Here is a 16414-nt window from a genome sequence, read left to right on the forward strand (position 1 = left end):
CCTTTTTAAAAAACAGATAAGATATAAACTTTTAAAAATATATATAAGATATAAAATATTAGCACATTGCTGCATAGTGGGCACACAATTACATGCCAGGTGCTTATGTTTTAACTACCATTCCCATTAACCCTATGAGGTGCTACCACTACTACCATTATTCTACAGATAAAGAAACTAAGACACAGAGAAGTTAAGCGACTTGCTCAAGGTCACACAGCTGGGAAACCATGGATTTAGACTCAGTTCTCTGACTCCAGAGCCCATTCTCACCCATTGTGCAGTGTTCATTCTCATTTTTGTATTGCATTATTATTGGCTTACTTTATTCCCCACCCCCCAACATGTGTCAATGCTAGCTCCCTTAGGAAGGTGAGTAATTTTCCTTCATAACCCCTGCAGCACCTAGCAAGTACCTCATCTGTAGACGACACTTAACAAGTATGTGTTCAGTGGAGTATAATAAACATCCCCATTTTTCACATTTGATCACAAGTACACTACTTTTGGCTTTAGGCAGGTGTCTCCTGGCAGACTGTCTTCCAGCCTCAAATCAGAGGACTCTTAATTCATGCCCTTAGCTGCTGTCCCAGCCTCTTCTTTCTGAGCTTTAAAAATGTCTGAGTCCTGAAGGGGAGCGGATGGGAGTCTGGGTCACAGGGACTCCGGGAGGACCAGGCACCTGAAGGCACCCCAGTTGGGGGTAGGGGTGGGAGTGGGGGTGTGCTGGAAGGTAAGAGTCCAGCCTGGGAAACCGCTGTCTCAGGGGAAGGCAGGGTTAGCTGCCTCCCATCTTGCCCTTCCCCCATGACCACGCCAAGAAGCAGCTCCCTCCTGCCCTGTACACCTCGTCGGGTTCAGAGAGGGGTTGCATCCATTTCCCAAAAGTCTGATCCTGTTTTGACTTGCTGTTTTAAAGGGGTCGATTTGGAAGTGATTGTCTTCTCTGACTTCTTTCCAGTCTACCAGCATAGTGAGAGTATCAGCTACATCTTCTTTTCATGCTGCTACACTTATTTATGGATTTCACACTTCTTCCCTAAAAGACCCTTTTATTTTAGCTCTCTCCAAAGGAGAAATTTAGGTGTACCTCTTTTATTACTTATACTCTAAAAATTTGGAGATTTAATCAGAATACCTATCTTCCTAAGTAATCCAAAATTTTGTGTTACAGTTGTGGTTATTTTTCTTTGATATTAAAATTTTATCTGAATCTTTGATTTCTGGTTTTTTTTTTACAACATCTATTGTTTTTTTAAGTTACAAAATCAGCATATATTCATTGTAGAAAACTATGTAAAAATGCAGAAAAGAATAAGTTAAAAAAATAAAACTATGCTGCATTGTGGTATTTAGTGATATTAACTTTTAAATTTGACAAATGCTCTTCTACTGTTTTTTCAATGAATACACACACAATATGAACATACATATATACTGTATACATACACAGAAACCTTTCTTTCATAAAATTAGCATTTGGCTGTACATACTATATCTTAATTTTCTTTCATTGTGTGATTGATAAGTACCATCCATTGACTTGTTGGGAAAAATAATGGAAACGAATGTAAAGGCACTTTGTGTACATTGCCGACAATCAACATTGGGCATTTATCACTTACACATTTCTGAGGAGCTAGGCAACCTTTTGTCTGAGTTCCATTTGGAAGTCTGTCTCAGTAGTAAGAGTGACTAAAAGAAAACAAGCTTGACAGGGAATTTCGAGGTGGTTCCCTCTTTGGATCAGAGGCGGTGGCCTTCCCCCTGCCATTTGAGTCCTGTTAGGAAAACAAAGCTGCCTTTGGACTGTGCACTACTGTATGTGGTACTTGATTCTATATGTGCTGGTTTTCCACATACCTTGCCAAATTGGTTTCCTGACCATGACCTTGTAGTTCAGCATTTCCCCTTCCCTCCACCCGTTTCCTGCCTTTGCTTTTGATCATCAGGACTTTTTTTCACATGAATCCCATGGTAGTAATGTAATAGTCAGGCCCACCATTGGAAGACCCCACCCTTGGTCTCCTGAAATTCTTTTTAGAAAAGTACATTTTACAGGTCTGTACACAGTAATTGTACTATGAAACTACGATACAATGAAAAAAAAAATGTCATTTTTATTTTATTTTTTATAGCAGATTTTACAATAGACAAACATTTTTTCTTCATTAAACTTGGCATCAACATTACCTTTAGGAGTGTTTTCAACTGTTACCTATATGCATGTGACTCCTATATCTTGTTCAGTCATCACCTCTCCTCTCTGTTCCAATTTTGTATTTCTGTACACTTTTAGGACATCTCCAGTTAAGTATAACACTGTCACTTTAAACTCAACCTGTCTTATATGAACCTCATTATGTTGCATACAAACCTTCTTCAGCTACCTGTCTTTTTTCTTTCCTGTGGAATCTAATACTCTTTCACTTTCCTGGAATAAATATTAGTAGTTATAACTATAGTTACTATTAGTAGTAACTAGCTACTATTAGAATTAGTAAGAAAAACAGTGAGGTGGCCAGATGCAAAAAAAATATGCAGAATTCAATAGCCTTCCTATACTCATCAGTGATCAGATATAGAGGTGCCTGGGTGGCTGTCAGTTAAGCATCTGACTTCGGCTCAGGTCATGATCTCACAGTTTGTGAGTTTGAGCCCTGTGTCGGGTTCTGTGCTGACAGCTCAGAGCCTGGAGCCTGCTTCAGATTCTGTGTCTCCCTCTGTCTCTGTCCCTCTTCTGCTAGCACTCTGTCTGTCTGTATCTCTCAAAAATAAATAAATGTTAAAAAAAAGAGAGAAGAAAATATAATGAAATAATTAGCCTGAATCACCATAGCAATTAATGCCCAGGAAAAAATTCTAGTAATAATTTTGTAAGGTATTATATCATAACAAAATTTTGCTGAAGAACTGAATCTTTGAGGGAGACATATTCCTAGATAAGAAGATGCCAGTCCTCCCCTAAAGTGATCTGTAGATTCAATGCAATTACAACCAAAAGTCCTAATAAAATTTAATAGAATTTTGTAAGCTGATTCTATTGCTTAAAGTTTGAATGAAGAAGAATGAAAGGAATAATTCTACCAGGTATACTTCTACCTTAAGTCTAACATAATTAAAACATTAAAGAAAAAAAAAAACTATGGCATTGAGACAGGGAGAAACCAACAGATCAATGGAACTGAACAGAATCCATAAAAAATAAAAAGAAAGAAAGACATAGAGCCAAGTTTAATATATGATAAATACAGCTTTTGAAATCAGAGGGAAGAGAATGGGCTGTTCAGTAAATTAGAAGGAGAACAAAGAGAATGTCGCAGAGGCCCTGAAATGGGAGAGTGTGCGTGGTGCATCTCTTGAAGCAAGAAACTCCCATGACTGGAGAGGAAGTATAGGGGAAGCAGGGAGAGATGATGTTAAGGAGGTGAGCAAGGGTCCTTATACACCCTTCTAAAGAGTTTGGGGCCTTTTATTCAAGTGACTTAGTCATCTCCAGATTAGGAAAAATATTCTCATTTATTTTCTTTTATGATTTCTTTTTACATTTAGATCTTTACTTGGAGCTTATACCCATTCATTACATGAGGTAAGGCTGCAACTTTCATCTTTCCTAACTAAATAGCCATTTATCCCTACTCTATTAATTGAATCTTCTCGCACTGATTTTAAATGCTGTTTTATTTATTATTTAATGTTTATTTTTGAGAGAGAGAGAGAGCAGAGGAGGGGCAGAGAGAGAGGGAGACACAGAATCCAAAGCAGGCTCCAGGCTCTGAGTTGTCAGCACAGAGCCTGATGTGGGGCTCAAACTCATGAGCAGTGGGATCATGACCCGAGCCGAAGTTGGGTGCTTAACCAACTGAGCCACGCAGGCGCCCGTTAAATGCCGCTTTAAATGTCTTCACATATAAAATTATTTTTCTTAGGTTGTTTCTGAACTCTATTCCATCCCATAAACCTGTTTTCGATATAAATGTACCACCTTGAATAGTCTTAAGCAGCAGAGTGACATGATAGGGTTTGCATTGTAGAGAGATTGCACTGGCCAGTTAGGATTCTGTCCTGATAAAATTCAAGCAGGAGAGTCCCAGCCAGAACTGAACTGGAGCAGTTGGAGTGGAATGGGCAGAGCTTGGTGTTTGCTGGAATATTGTGGGTTTAGAAAGAGGAGGGGATGAGAATGGTGCCCAGATTTCTGGCTTAGGAAACTGGATGGGTGAAGATGATGCCTTACATTGAGAAACAGCAAGAGCAGCAGATTGGAGGAGAGGCTTGAGAAGAGAATGAGTTCAGTTTTGGATGTATTGAATTTGAAATACCAAGAAGACAGACTTCTCAGAAGAGAAGTAGAGTTAGGCCTTTGAGTTTGTAAGTCCAAATCTCATTAAAGATCCGGGTGAAGAAATATTGGTGTGTGGGAGTAGATGTGGGTGTACAGGGAAAGGACATGAGTGAGCAGGTGAGGACAGCATCCTCAGGAATACATGAGGGAGAGGAGCCTCCAAGAGAGACTGAGACCTAGTGGGGAGAAGTGGGGAGAAATTTCGGTGAAGTGTTTTGGAATCCAGGGGAAGAGCTCATTTAAAAAGAATAGAATGTAGACCAGTAGTATACAGTCCTGCAAGGAGATCAGGATAGCTAAGCTCTGAAACATTTCCATGTACTTAGTAACCAGGAGGCCCTCGCTGACTATGACAAAAACCAGTTGGTGGAGTGGTGGTGTGGAAACTTGTAGTGAGTTGAGCACCAAATGGGAAGGGGAAAAAGTGGATATAGGCACTTCTTAAGAATTTTGACTGCAAAGAGAAGAGAGATGGTGGTACCTAAGAGGTGAACGGTCAACTGGAGTTGAACAGTTTTTAGAGTTTCTGTTTTGAAAATGGAAAAGGTTTCAGTATACTTAGATGCTGGTGGAAAGGATCCAGAAGAGGGGAAGGAAATAATGGACAGGTCCTGTTCTCTAGGGTGGCTGAAAACTATAGAGCCCCAAGGGGTTGGGGTGCAGAGACAGAGTACATGTGTAGATGACCTTGTCAGGTTGTGGTCAAGCTAAGAGAGTATGAAGGCTTCTATTTTCCCTGTGAAGTAGGAGCAAGGTTTTCTCCTGTGAACAAGGAGCGGTGTGGTAGAATGAACAGTTTAAGAAAAATGCAGAAAGTTTGAAATAGCTACTGTGTAGAATGGAGAGGGGCAACTAGCACAGTATTATGCTTTGGACATGGGGAGTTTGCATTCATAGGGACAACATCTATGTGAGCTGATGGTCTGGAGCTGAAGCTTCAGTTCAAGATTAGATACAAGATTTGGGATTGTTAGGAACCTTAAGTATTGAGAGGAAAATTAACAGTTGGCAGAGCAGAGAGTTCAGAGGAAGAGACCCCAGAAAAAGATATTGAAGAGGAACAACAGGAGAAATAGAAATGCCCGGCGAGTGTGATGTCACAGTGACTGACAATTTCAAGCACAAGGGGTGAGTTGAGGAATAGAGTCAGTGTAGAGTTGGGGCTCTTGATGCTGGCTGCACATTAGAATCACCTGGGGAACTTTACCCAAGGACCCACCTCTCTGCCAACCCAAGACCAATTCGACTGCAGTCTGCGGGTGGGGCCTGGGCATCAGTATTTTCTTTGTACTATACTGTAGCAGGGCTGAGAATCACTGCTGTAGGGAGAGAATGATGAAGACTGAGATGTGATTGGACTTGGCAACCAAGTTATCAGGGTCCTTTGAAGAGCAGTTTCCGTAAAGTGGGGAGACAAGATTCCAATCTGTTAGGAGGAGGGGCTGGCTGAAGATGCAGCCAGTGTGGGAAAAGTAAAGTAAATGAAGAGAACTGAGGCTGCACGGCTCCCATCTTCTTATAAGGTAGGTGGTGTTGTCAGCCACTAACCGTAAGTGGGGTGTGGATCTATTTGAGACTTGTGGACAGTGGGGAAGAAATGGAGCAGATGCTATGAGGAATTGTAAGAAACTGTAAAGCCACAGTAATAGAGAAGATGAGCATGAACTGCATTCTGTAATTACCTGGCCTCTGTCCCTCACTGTTACTGAAGTAGCGCACGCAGTGCTGATGCACATGGTGGAGTGGCATCTAAGGCAGGAGATAAGTTTTGAAGATAGCATGTAAGGCCAAAATTGCATTTGGTCAGAATTGCTCTTGTAAATCCCCGAGTAAGGTGCACAGTGGGGACCGCCATTCCATCTCCCCAGACAGCTAGTTTTCCCTGGCAGCAGTGGAATAATCACTGTTTCTTCAGTGGAGCACAGATAAAACAGTTGACTTGCATATAACTAATGTTCTATGAAAAAATGTGTCTTTATACTAAAACCACACTCAGCCTAATTACTCTCTTGAGTCATTAAGGAGGGGTACTTGAATACTGAAATGGACTAACAGTACAAAATTAGTTTCCCTTCTTCTGTCCAGAGCATACAGTGAATAAGACAGGAGGAGTTGCCTTTACTAGCTAAATTGTTATTTTCCAGTTTCCTTTTTTAAAAAAATGTTTGTTTTTTTACTTTTGAGACAGAGAGAGAGTGCGCATGTGCACATGCACATGCAAGTGAGGGAGGGACAGAGAGGGGGAGAGAGAGAGAGAATCCCAAGCAGGCCCTGCGTTGTCAGTACAGAGTCCAACATGGGGCTCGATCTCACAAACTGTGAGATCATAACCTGCGCCAAAATCATTTGTCAGAGGCATAAGTGACTGAGTCACCCAGGCGCCCCCAGTTTCCTTTTTTAAATTGAGCACATATAGTTGAATTTCAGTGAATTAAATGCATGGTAATTCAGCTCACACTACTGTATTTATTGCTTGCTTGTCCCAAACTCTCTTTGAGAGAATTTAATACAGTAGTTACAAGCATGGGTTGGGTTCACAACATGTCACTGTCACTTAGAACATGTGTGACTTTGGACATGTTACTTAATCTCTTTTCCTCATGTGTCTCATCTGTAAAGTCAGCACGAAAATACTATCTACTTCATAGATTTATTGTGAGGACCAAGTGGATACATGGGAAGCACTCAATACTGGCAGAAATTATTATTGTTTGTTGTAGTAACAATGAATGGCACGTGCTGCTTCCTAAGTGTGATCTGACTACAGCTTACATCACAAGGTCAGACTTTTCCCAGACCTTAGATTTATGGCCCAGTTGACAGTCTTTGCCTTTCACATCCAGGACTTGGTGAAAGAGCCACTGGCAAAGTTCAGATGTTTTACTACCAAAAAAGGAGCCATATTTATGACTTATAAAGCATCGAACCTGCTGCCTTGGGGTCTTCCTCAAGTCTCAGAACAAAACAGATCACCAGTCATCATACCAACTCACTGTCTGAACACGAAGATAAATGGTACATATGCCGGGAGGTAGTAGATTTTCTAGTACCATATGTTTTACAGATCGTCTCTACCAAAACCGCGCTATGTGTTGAGGCACTCTTGTAAATGAAATGATACGATCAGATGCCCAGATTTGAGGCCTCATGATTTTTTGCTAAAATAGACATTTATTTTAAAAGAGCACCCCTCTTGTAAAGGGACAATGAAGTCTAATGATGTGATAATGAAGTTAAGGGATGGCTCAAAACGGAGTGATAAAGACATAAAAAGAAAGAAGCTTTATTTTAAAAGAATGGGGAGGGGCAAGTACATCTAAGATTCGAGCATTTCTTAGTTCTAGGCTTTTCAGATAGCTGGATTTTGCAATGGTACCTTTCAAATTTGTGGTAATTGCTGGCGTAAGCTCATTTCCAGTTCTCTGAACAAGTACGCGTGTCACATTGGCAGAGATTTTTTTTTTCTTTCAGAATAAACCCTGCAACCGATAAACATACTCACTTTTACAAACTGTCTATTTGAACAAAAATTGCCACATTTTGGCTCAGAAAATTAATTAGATTAAGGCTCTGAACTCTTTGAAACAATTGTACTATATAAGGTGCTTTAAAAGCACCTCAAAGAATGAAAATTAATTATTCACCACTTTTTTAAAAAGTCAGAACCATAGTGAGTTGAATTATAAATGCCTTAAAAGTTAAATTTAGCTTGGTTAGTTCTAAGGCTATTCCGCAGCAATAGAGTACTAGACTCATTTATGCCCCATAATCATATAATAGCTAAAACATTTGTTGAGCATTCTCTGTGTGAGGAACTGTTGTAAGTGCTTTATATGTAGTAACTCAGTTAATCATTACAGCTCTGAAGCAGGTCTTATTTTTGCCCAGGATTTCATAGCTAGTATGTGGGCAGAGCCGAGACTTGTACTCATACCATCTGGCCCCAAGGCTTTAACTATTAGGCTACTCTGCTGTACTTGAACATGTAAATTCTGAGATAGACTTTAACACACTAGAATTCCCCATGTATTTTATTTTTTAAAGAAATGGAGAGAGTTTACAATATTAACTTGGAATTATTGTACAGGTTATGGTACCCTGCAAAGGAGTTTCTGTTTCAAGGGCAGAATTCTTGAGATTTTGAGTACTTCAGGATATTACAGGCCTTTTCAGATGTGCTCATTGTGCTATTTGCTGTATTAGCCTGACAGCTTGTCTTACATTACCTCTTCCTGAATCAGTCTTGCTTTCCATATTACATGCCAAACAATTTACTTACTACTTTTTAAATTGATTTTATGTTTGAGGATTTTGGAATAAATAGTGAGTGACTGTGTTTGAGTTTGCAGCAAAATAGGAGACATTTTTGTGGCGTCAGACAAAAGAACTCCATTGCATTTTGGATGTGTTCTCAAGTGTAGGTTTTCTGACTGGTTGAAACTGATGCGGGACCGATGGCCTTGGTCTGTTCCTTATAGTTCCTCAGTTTACCTGCTTCTTGTGTTAATTTAGGATAGCATCATTTGTAAGATAAAACGAGTTCTCTCCTCAGGATGCTTTACCTGGGTAGCTTCTCTAGCGTCTGTCTTTCCCTTGGGCCTTATGTCACTAGCATGAAGGTGGGGTCAGGGGAGGGTTCTATTCCCTAGGAAGCCAACTTAGCCCGTTTTAGGCTTCATTGCCATATGACTAAGAGTCTGTCATATCTTACCTGACTATATACTGAATTTAATTCCTTTGGATTTAAAGGAAATAATTCTGTTTGTATGCATATATATGTCATTGTTATTATTATGTTGTATGTTTATAAAGATAATATATGTTTGTTCAAGAAATCCAAACCATAAAAGTATAAATCCCCTTAAGCCGTCCACTCAGAATTCACTGGCACCATTTTGTTGAATTATCTTCTGGACCCACCCCTAGAGGATACATAGAAATTAATAACTTTTTTTAAATGAAGTCATACTATAGATGCCATTTTGCTTTATGTTATTTTCAGGCAGGGAATCCTTTCCATGTCAATACAGATTATCTTTTTAAATAGCAGCATTGTATTCCAATGTGAATGGGTGTATAATAACTTACTCACTAAACCATTATTGCCAGACATTTGTATTGTTTTTCATTTGTTCTCTTAGAAGCAGTGTACTGCTGGGAATATCACTTACACTTACATCTTTGCACACTTTTCCATTTTTCAAAGTAAGATAAATTTGTTATAGGTTTGCTGAGTCTAGTAGAATGTACATTAAAACATTTTATAATATTGCCAATTTGTTTTCCACTGTCTTACAGTGTGCTCCTACTAACAGTACATGAGAGATCTGTTTTATTATGCCCAAGGGCTTCTTTACTAAGCGGATTCATTTGTGTAATCAATATCTGAGTGCCTACTACGTGCCAGGGTGGGCTAGGGCTTCAATAATAAACAACACAGAAATCGTTTTTGCCTTCCCAGGATTTGTGTTTTGGGAGACCTAATTTAATTAATTCTTAATTTCTTCTCATTAATTTGAAATTTTTAAACTGTATGTGTTGACTAGGAGTCTTTTATGAATTGCATATTCACATACTTATTTTTCATAACTTATTTTTTCTTAGTGATTACTATTTTTAGATTGTTATATAGTCATACCTATCTCTTTAGGCAGGCCTTTTCCACCATGAGATCATAAAATTGTTTGCCCGTTGGACTAGCTAGAGTTCTTGGTTGCAAAAACAGAAACTGACTTTGTTCTTCTACTTAAGCTGTAAATGGTATCAGGTGCTCTCCTGAATTGCCAGAAATTGCCTGGAAGGCTAGAAACAAGGGGTCAAGAGAAGCTGGGTGGTCTGTAGCAGAATAAGGCCACATGACAGGGGTAGATTCTTAACACCAGTCTTCCCATTCTGAACCTGCTACTGTTCAAAAATACCATCAGGAATATGTAATCTTTTCTTACTTTTCTTCACTGTTTTCTCCTGTAGTGTCTTCATTCTTAGGTATATTGTCCCCATGTGGTAGTGGGACAGCCAGAAGCCATGGTCTTACGTTTTTGGCATTGTTAGCAGAAAGAGGGCTCTTCATTCCCAGTAGTTTGTGCAAAGATCTTGGCATTAAGATCTCATTGGTCTGTTTTGGGACATGTATGCCTCTGTGAACCAATCACTGTGGCAAGGGAGATGGAATGCTTTGACTGGCCAGGCCTAGGTCATGTGCCCCATATCTGGTGCTAAGAGTAGAATCAGCTGGACTGAGAAAAAAGGGAGGGGTGGCTCACAAGAAAAAGTGGGGCACTGTTATGGAAGAAGGGGGAATAGATGCAACAAAAGCAACAGATGTCCTCTGTAATGATGGTATTTGACATTTTTAATAATGCTGAATTCTGCATTCCTTCAGTAGAGCAGAATCCCACTTTGTAATTTATTGTTTCAGAAAATTAAAATGTCTTTTTATTAAATAAGTTCTTTTTTACTGTACATCAGTCACTAGGTAGAGGAAATATTAAAATCCTAATAAGGAAAGTAAGTTTCATCCTTCATTTTGAATCAATTATACTGAATGAAAGACAGCTGTATGGAGGAACAAAGAACTTTTTCATTGTATCTATAGAACATGGGTTCTTGGGGCACCTGGGTGGATCAGTCGGTTAAGCGTCTGACTTCAGCTCAGATCATGATTTCACGGTTCATGGGTTCGAGCCCCACGTCGGGCTCTGTGCTGACAGCTATCTCAGAGCTTGGAGGCTGCCTCGGATCTGTGTCTCCCTCTCTCTCTGACCCTCCCTTGCTCACTCTGCCTCTCTCTGTCTCAAAAATAAATAAAACATTAAAAAAAATGAGTTCTTAAAGGTGCAAGATTCATACAAGGTGGAGATGTGTATTTTACTAAAAACTCATATATTATTAAAATATGATAACATGCTATATACATGTTAGGAAAGTCAAAAATATAAAACTGAAAAGAAAAGTACCTATACTCTCAATTACATGGCATGAAAAGTCACTGTTGTATGTTACAAGGTATTTCTGTAGTCGTTCAAAACTGTTTCCACATTTGAGTCAGTAGTTGCTCAGTGTATTTTCTACCAAGAGTGCTGGCAACAAACAGAAAAATATCAGGAAATAGTGAAGTATAGTGAAACCATCATGAGTTTTGGAGTCAGTCAAACTTGAGTTTCAATTTGATCTTAAATGATGTGACCATGAGCATGCATCCCCCTCTGAAAAATGATGTAATGTGTACCTCATGAGTTTAAGAATGAAGTGACGTTGTTTATATAGTAACTAGTATCATTGCTATTACAGTTTGGAATTATTATTATTATTATTATTTTATTTCTAGGAGAGAGAGAGAGACAGCGTGAGCAGGGGAGGGTCAGAGAAAGAGGGAGTCACAGACTGAAACAGGCTCCAGGCTCTGAGCTGGCAGTCAGCACAGAGCCCCGACATGGGGCCCGAACCCACGAACCGCGAGATCATGACCTAAGCGAAAGTTGGACGCTTAACCGACTAAGCCACCCAGGCGCCCCACAGTTTGGAATTATTATTTGGGGTGAAATGACACTGGTTTGGAAAGTCAGTTGTGTCAGCATATTCAGAGACAGCGTGTGTATGAAAGAAATATAATGCATATTCCCAATTGTGTCCTGGGATTTTCTTTTGATACCTGTAGTTTGAATATAGCTGTGGTGAGCCTTTGGGGTGAAAAGGTTGATTTACCAAGATAGGCTATAACGTGCTGACTTGGATTATTTTAGTGTCTGACGATCTGTGAGAAACTTTCTGTACATTTTCAGGTCTAGGAGAAAACAGCAGGAGCCTGATGTTCCTGGTAACTGCACTGTAGTCCAGCACCCTAGGAATCGAAGGGACTATCTGGGGAGTTAGACTAATCTGGCCTAGCAGCATTTGAACTTGGGGCCACACTTTAATTTGATTAACACCGTCACTTATTAGTGGCCTTGCTGTTTTGGCATTCTGCAATTGAATGACTTACACAAAGCCTTTATCCTTTGGGCAAAAGCATGTATCTGTTGTCTAACTACAGAGTTTAGCATCAAATAATTTTATGACAGACCACATTTGGCATGCCTAGTTATTCAGGGAATTTTCAAAGAACTGTAGTGGGACTTTTTAGTCACACATCCTCTCCGTTCTTAGTCATCCATTCCTTTTATGGTAGTCATTAGCAAATATCTCTCAACCTCTTCTGTAATGGTTAACAGTCAGTGTAAGCACTCTGTAGCGTTGGCTGTTTTGAGCTCTGTGTACTTCATTATGAGACAGTGAGCATGTACTTGTGAAAACATAAACTAAATGTTGGTATCTTCTCCACATGGTTTCTTTCTACAGAACTACTGCTGTTAATACACATACTGAACTATTTCAAAATCACTAATTAAAAGATTTTTCCCATGTATACTTTTTTGGGTATTATCTTTTCTGTCCTTTGGTTGCACCACTTGCCTAACTGTGTTGATTACTTTCAAAATTAAGGAAAAACTGAACTGAAAGTCAGTATGATTAGAAATTTTGTTTTGATGCATAAGATAGCAGGCGTTTTTACATTCTAGGCAATCAGAAGCACCTTTTACTTTTAACTACTTGACCCCAATGGTCTGGTCAAATTCCAGTGTTGCACAATTGCATTCTACCTTCCCTAATACCTAGTAAATCCAATTGTTTGGTTACCACCTGTTTACTTAACTTTTAAAAACTGCTTGTTGACTGTGCTCTTATTGTAAGGGCACAGCAGAAGCTGTACTTGTCACTTTTTCTAAAAATTTGGAAAGTTTCATTCTGACCCTTTTTCTCAGCCTTCCATTTTTTCCCCAAACTCATAGACTGTTTCTCCAAACATATTCAGTAGTGTTCTTTTTCATACATCCAGAAGACTTTGAACATGTGAGTTGAAAAAAACACTAAAGGTAATTAATTAAGGTAAGAAAAGGAGATAGTGGGTAAGACCTTCCATCCAATCTCCGGTAAGGTCTTGCAAAGTACTCTTTTGTCTTGTACTCTGTGAGTACTATGTGAGTACTCTGACTCACCATATCCGGAGTTAAATTTATTATCTCTCCCCAGACTCCAGTTTATCCTGCTAAATGCTCTATCTCCTCTTAGGGCATCTCTCTCCATGCTTTTGTCATCTCAACTGGAACCCCAGCTCTCCTCCTCACGCTCCATATCCAATCCTCTCAGCTCTTGAGTGCAGAAGGGGGTCAGTGGTGGCCACGGGTACCCACAGTCTCCAGTGGTCTCATCTAGCAACCAGTAAGTGCATCCTTTAACTGTGGCATGCTGTACAAATCCCTGCTGTATAGCAGCTGTATGACGTTGGATGATGAGGTAAACCTTCAAGTACTCAGTTTCCTTCTTTGTAAAATGGGCATCATAATCTGTAACTTACTGAGCTGCTGTGAAGATTAAGTGGAAGATAAAATTATTTAGTGCTCAGTAAATATTGCCTTACAATAACTATTTGAACTACTGAAATATTATTACGTTATTTCTTGTTGTGTGCCCTCCTATGGGTTCTAAACTCCTTGTACAAAAGGGGCTATGTTTTACTTTTGTCCAACATCTGCGAAAATGCTTGACATTAGTAATAGTGGTAGGAGCAGCAGCAGCAGCAGCAGCAGCAGTAACAGTAAGTGCTTTGTAGATATTCCTATGTGCCAGGGACAGTTCTAAAAACTTTGTTAACAGTGTCTCCCACATAAGGTTGTTGAAAGGGTCACATGCCCTCATAACAACCCTATCGTGGGAGATACTATTGTATCCATTTGACTGATGAGGACACTGAGGCACAGAGAGGTTAAGCACTTGGTCCAAGGCTACATAGCTGTTAAGGGGAGGAAAGAGAATTTGAACCCAGACATCCTGGTTATAGATTCCATGTTCTTAACCATCACACTAATAGTGTGCATAATAGTAGGTGCATAATAAATATCTCCCTTATAGTAGGTACATAATAAATATCTGTTGAATAAATAAATATGATTCAGATGAAGAAGCATGTGGGACAGAGTGCTGGAAATGGTCTTATTCAGTAGGATGTGGGTAAGAAGTAAAAAAATTATCAAAAAGTAGATAAAATGAATAAAAGAAAGCATTGATAAATAGTGAACAGGGAATATAATCAGTATTAGTAACCATGGATGGCTGGTTCTTTGCAGATGCATAACTGGTCAGCAGGCAGTGTAGGACTGTGATTTCTGAAAGAGGAAAGTGGAGTAAGCCCTGAGATCATCACAGGATTCTGCCTGGAGCACTCTTTGTCCACATTGTAGCTGAGCTGAGGAGAGAGAGAGACTAGAGTTCAATGAGGCTGAAGAGACTGGAATTTGTGAGGCCAAGTACTGGAGGGGGGAGCTATGCAGACATCTGCATAGGTGTCCCTGGAGTCTCTTGCTGGATACTAAGCTATTCATGTCTGTGGTTAAACTCCATAAAGCTGGTTGTGTTGGTGATCCCAAGATCTCTGTCAGTTTGCTGACTCTCTAGGAGGACTCACAGGACTTGGCATATAGTCAAACTCCTGGCTAAGATCTATTACAATGAAAGAATACAAAGCAAAAGTCAGTAGAGGGAAAAGGTGCATGGGTTGAAGTCCGGAAGAAACTAGGTGTGAGCTTCCAAGATTCCATTCCCAGTGGAGTCACATAGGACACAGTTTCTCTGTAAATCATCTATCTCAACATGTGTGCAATGTTGTCTACAGGAGAAGCTCAATAGAGGCTTAGTACCAGGGTTTTTATTAGGAGCTCATCACGTAGGCATGTTCTACCTGACACATACCAAAATCCCAGATTTTCACAAAGAAAGCAGATGTTCAGCATAAACCATATTGTTTGTACAAACATTGTAGGCCCAGTGAGCCACTCTTATCAGTTAGTATGTTGGGAACACTTCTGAAGTCCAAGTTTCCAGGAGGCCTTTCAAAAGATAGCAATCTGGCCTGCTATGTTAACTGTTTTCTGCACACCAGACAAAGAACTGGGAGGACCTATAAGCTAATGATTCCCAGACCTCACCTACGGCATTATGTTGTTTGAGTTCTGAGTAGCCAGGGGGTCATTTGGGAGAAGTACCAGAAAGGTCACATCTTGGAAATAGGTCTAAACCAGCCCTAGAGTAAAAGCTGCCCTACACCAGTGGTTCTCAACAGGGAAAACTTTATCCCCCCAGAAGACATTTGGCAATATCTTGAGACATTTTGTGTCATCATAACTGGGAGGTGCTAATGAGTAGAGGCCAGGAATGTTGCTAACCAACCTGTAATCCACAAAGCAGGCTCCCTACAACCAAGAATTATATGGCTCAAAATATCAGTAGAGCCAAGGTTGAGAAAGCCTGCAATCCTAACAAAACTTTAAAACAGGCCTAGAAGGGATCAAGTTGATCTGCAAGTAATTTGAATGCTGGTCAAAACAAAATGACAGGTTTTAAAGGAAGGCAATAAAATCCAGACACTTAACAATGCAACATTTATAATGTCCAGTATTCAATAAAAAATGACTAGACATGCAGTAGAGAGTATGATTCATCACCAGGAGAAAAAAATTAGCGTAAGGGGGGTAGAAATGATGAAGATGATGAATTAGTAGACAGTTATTATCAGTATGACCAAAGACTTAAAATAAAACATAACCATATAAATAAGGATGGAAATGGAAAATACTTAGAAACTTCTAGAGCTGAAAAATACAATGTCTGAAAAAAACTTTTTACTGGGTGGGATTCTTGGCAGTTTAGAATTGCAGAATAAAAAGGTCAGTGAACTGGAAGACATATTCAATATGAAGCATGGAGAAAAATGACTCAAAAAAAAAAAAAAAAAGAAAAGATAAAAAGAAAGAAAAGAAAAATGAACAGCATTTCAGTGACCTGTGGGACAGTATCACTGGTCTAATAGACATGTAATTTTGAAGTTATAAGGATGGAGGGAGAAAAAAAATTAGAAAATAAAGCACAAAAATAGCCAAATTTGATGAAAACTGAACCTACAGACTCAAGAAGCTAAATGAATCTGAAGCAAAACAAACACGAAACCACACCAAGGTACATCATAACCAAATTGTT

General features: G+C 39.5%; 1 protein-coding gene across 2 annotated transcripts in view; it reads left to right on the forward strand.

Moving 5' to 3' along the window:
• Window positions 1–16414, forward strand: part of SERTAD2 (SERTA domain containing 2) — a 115216-nt gene that overhangs the window by 33410 nt on the left and 65392 nt on the right. Inside the window, exon 1 of one of the 2 annotated variants that reach the window (XM_039243148.1) lies at window positions 13478–13603. The exons of the other annotated variant lie outside the window; for it this stretch is intronic. The gene's annotated coding sequence lies outside the window, so the exon portion shown is untranslated. Of the gene's footprint in view, window positions 1–13477; window positions 13604–16414 lie in introns of those variants that run through there. 2 annotated transcript variants of the gene reach the window in all.

Source organism: Hyaena hyaena, unplaced genomic scaffold (assembly GCF_003009895.1).
Source record: "Hyaena hyaena isolate Hyena2069 unplaced genomic scaffold, ASM300989v1 scaffold_224, whole genome shotgun sequence".
In the NCBI taxonomy this organism is placed as follows: Eukaryota; Metazoa; Chordata; class Mammalia; order Carnivora; family Hyaenidae; genus Hyaena; species Hyaena hyaena.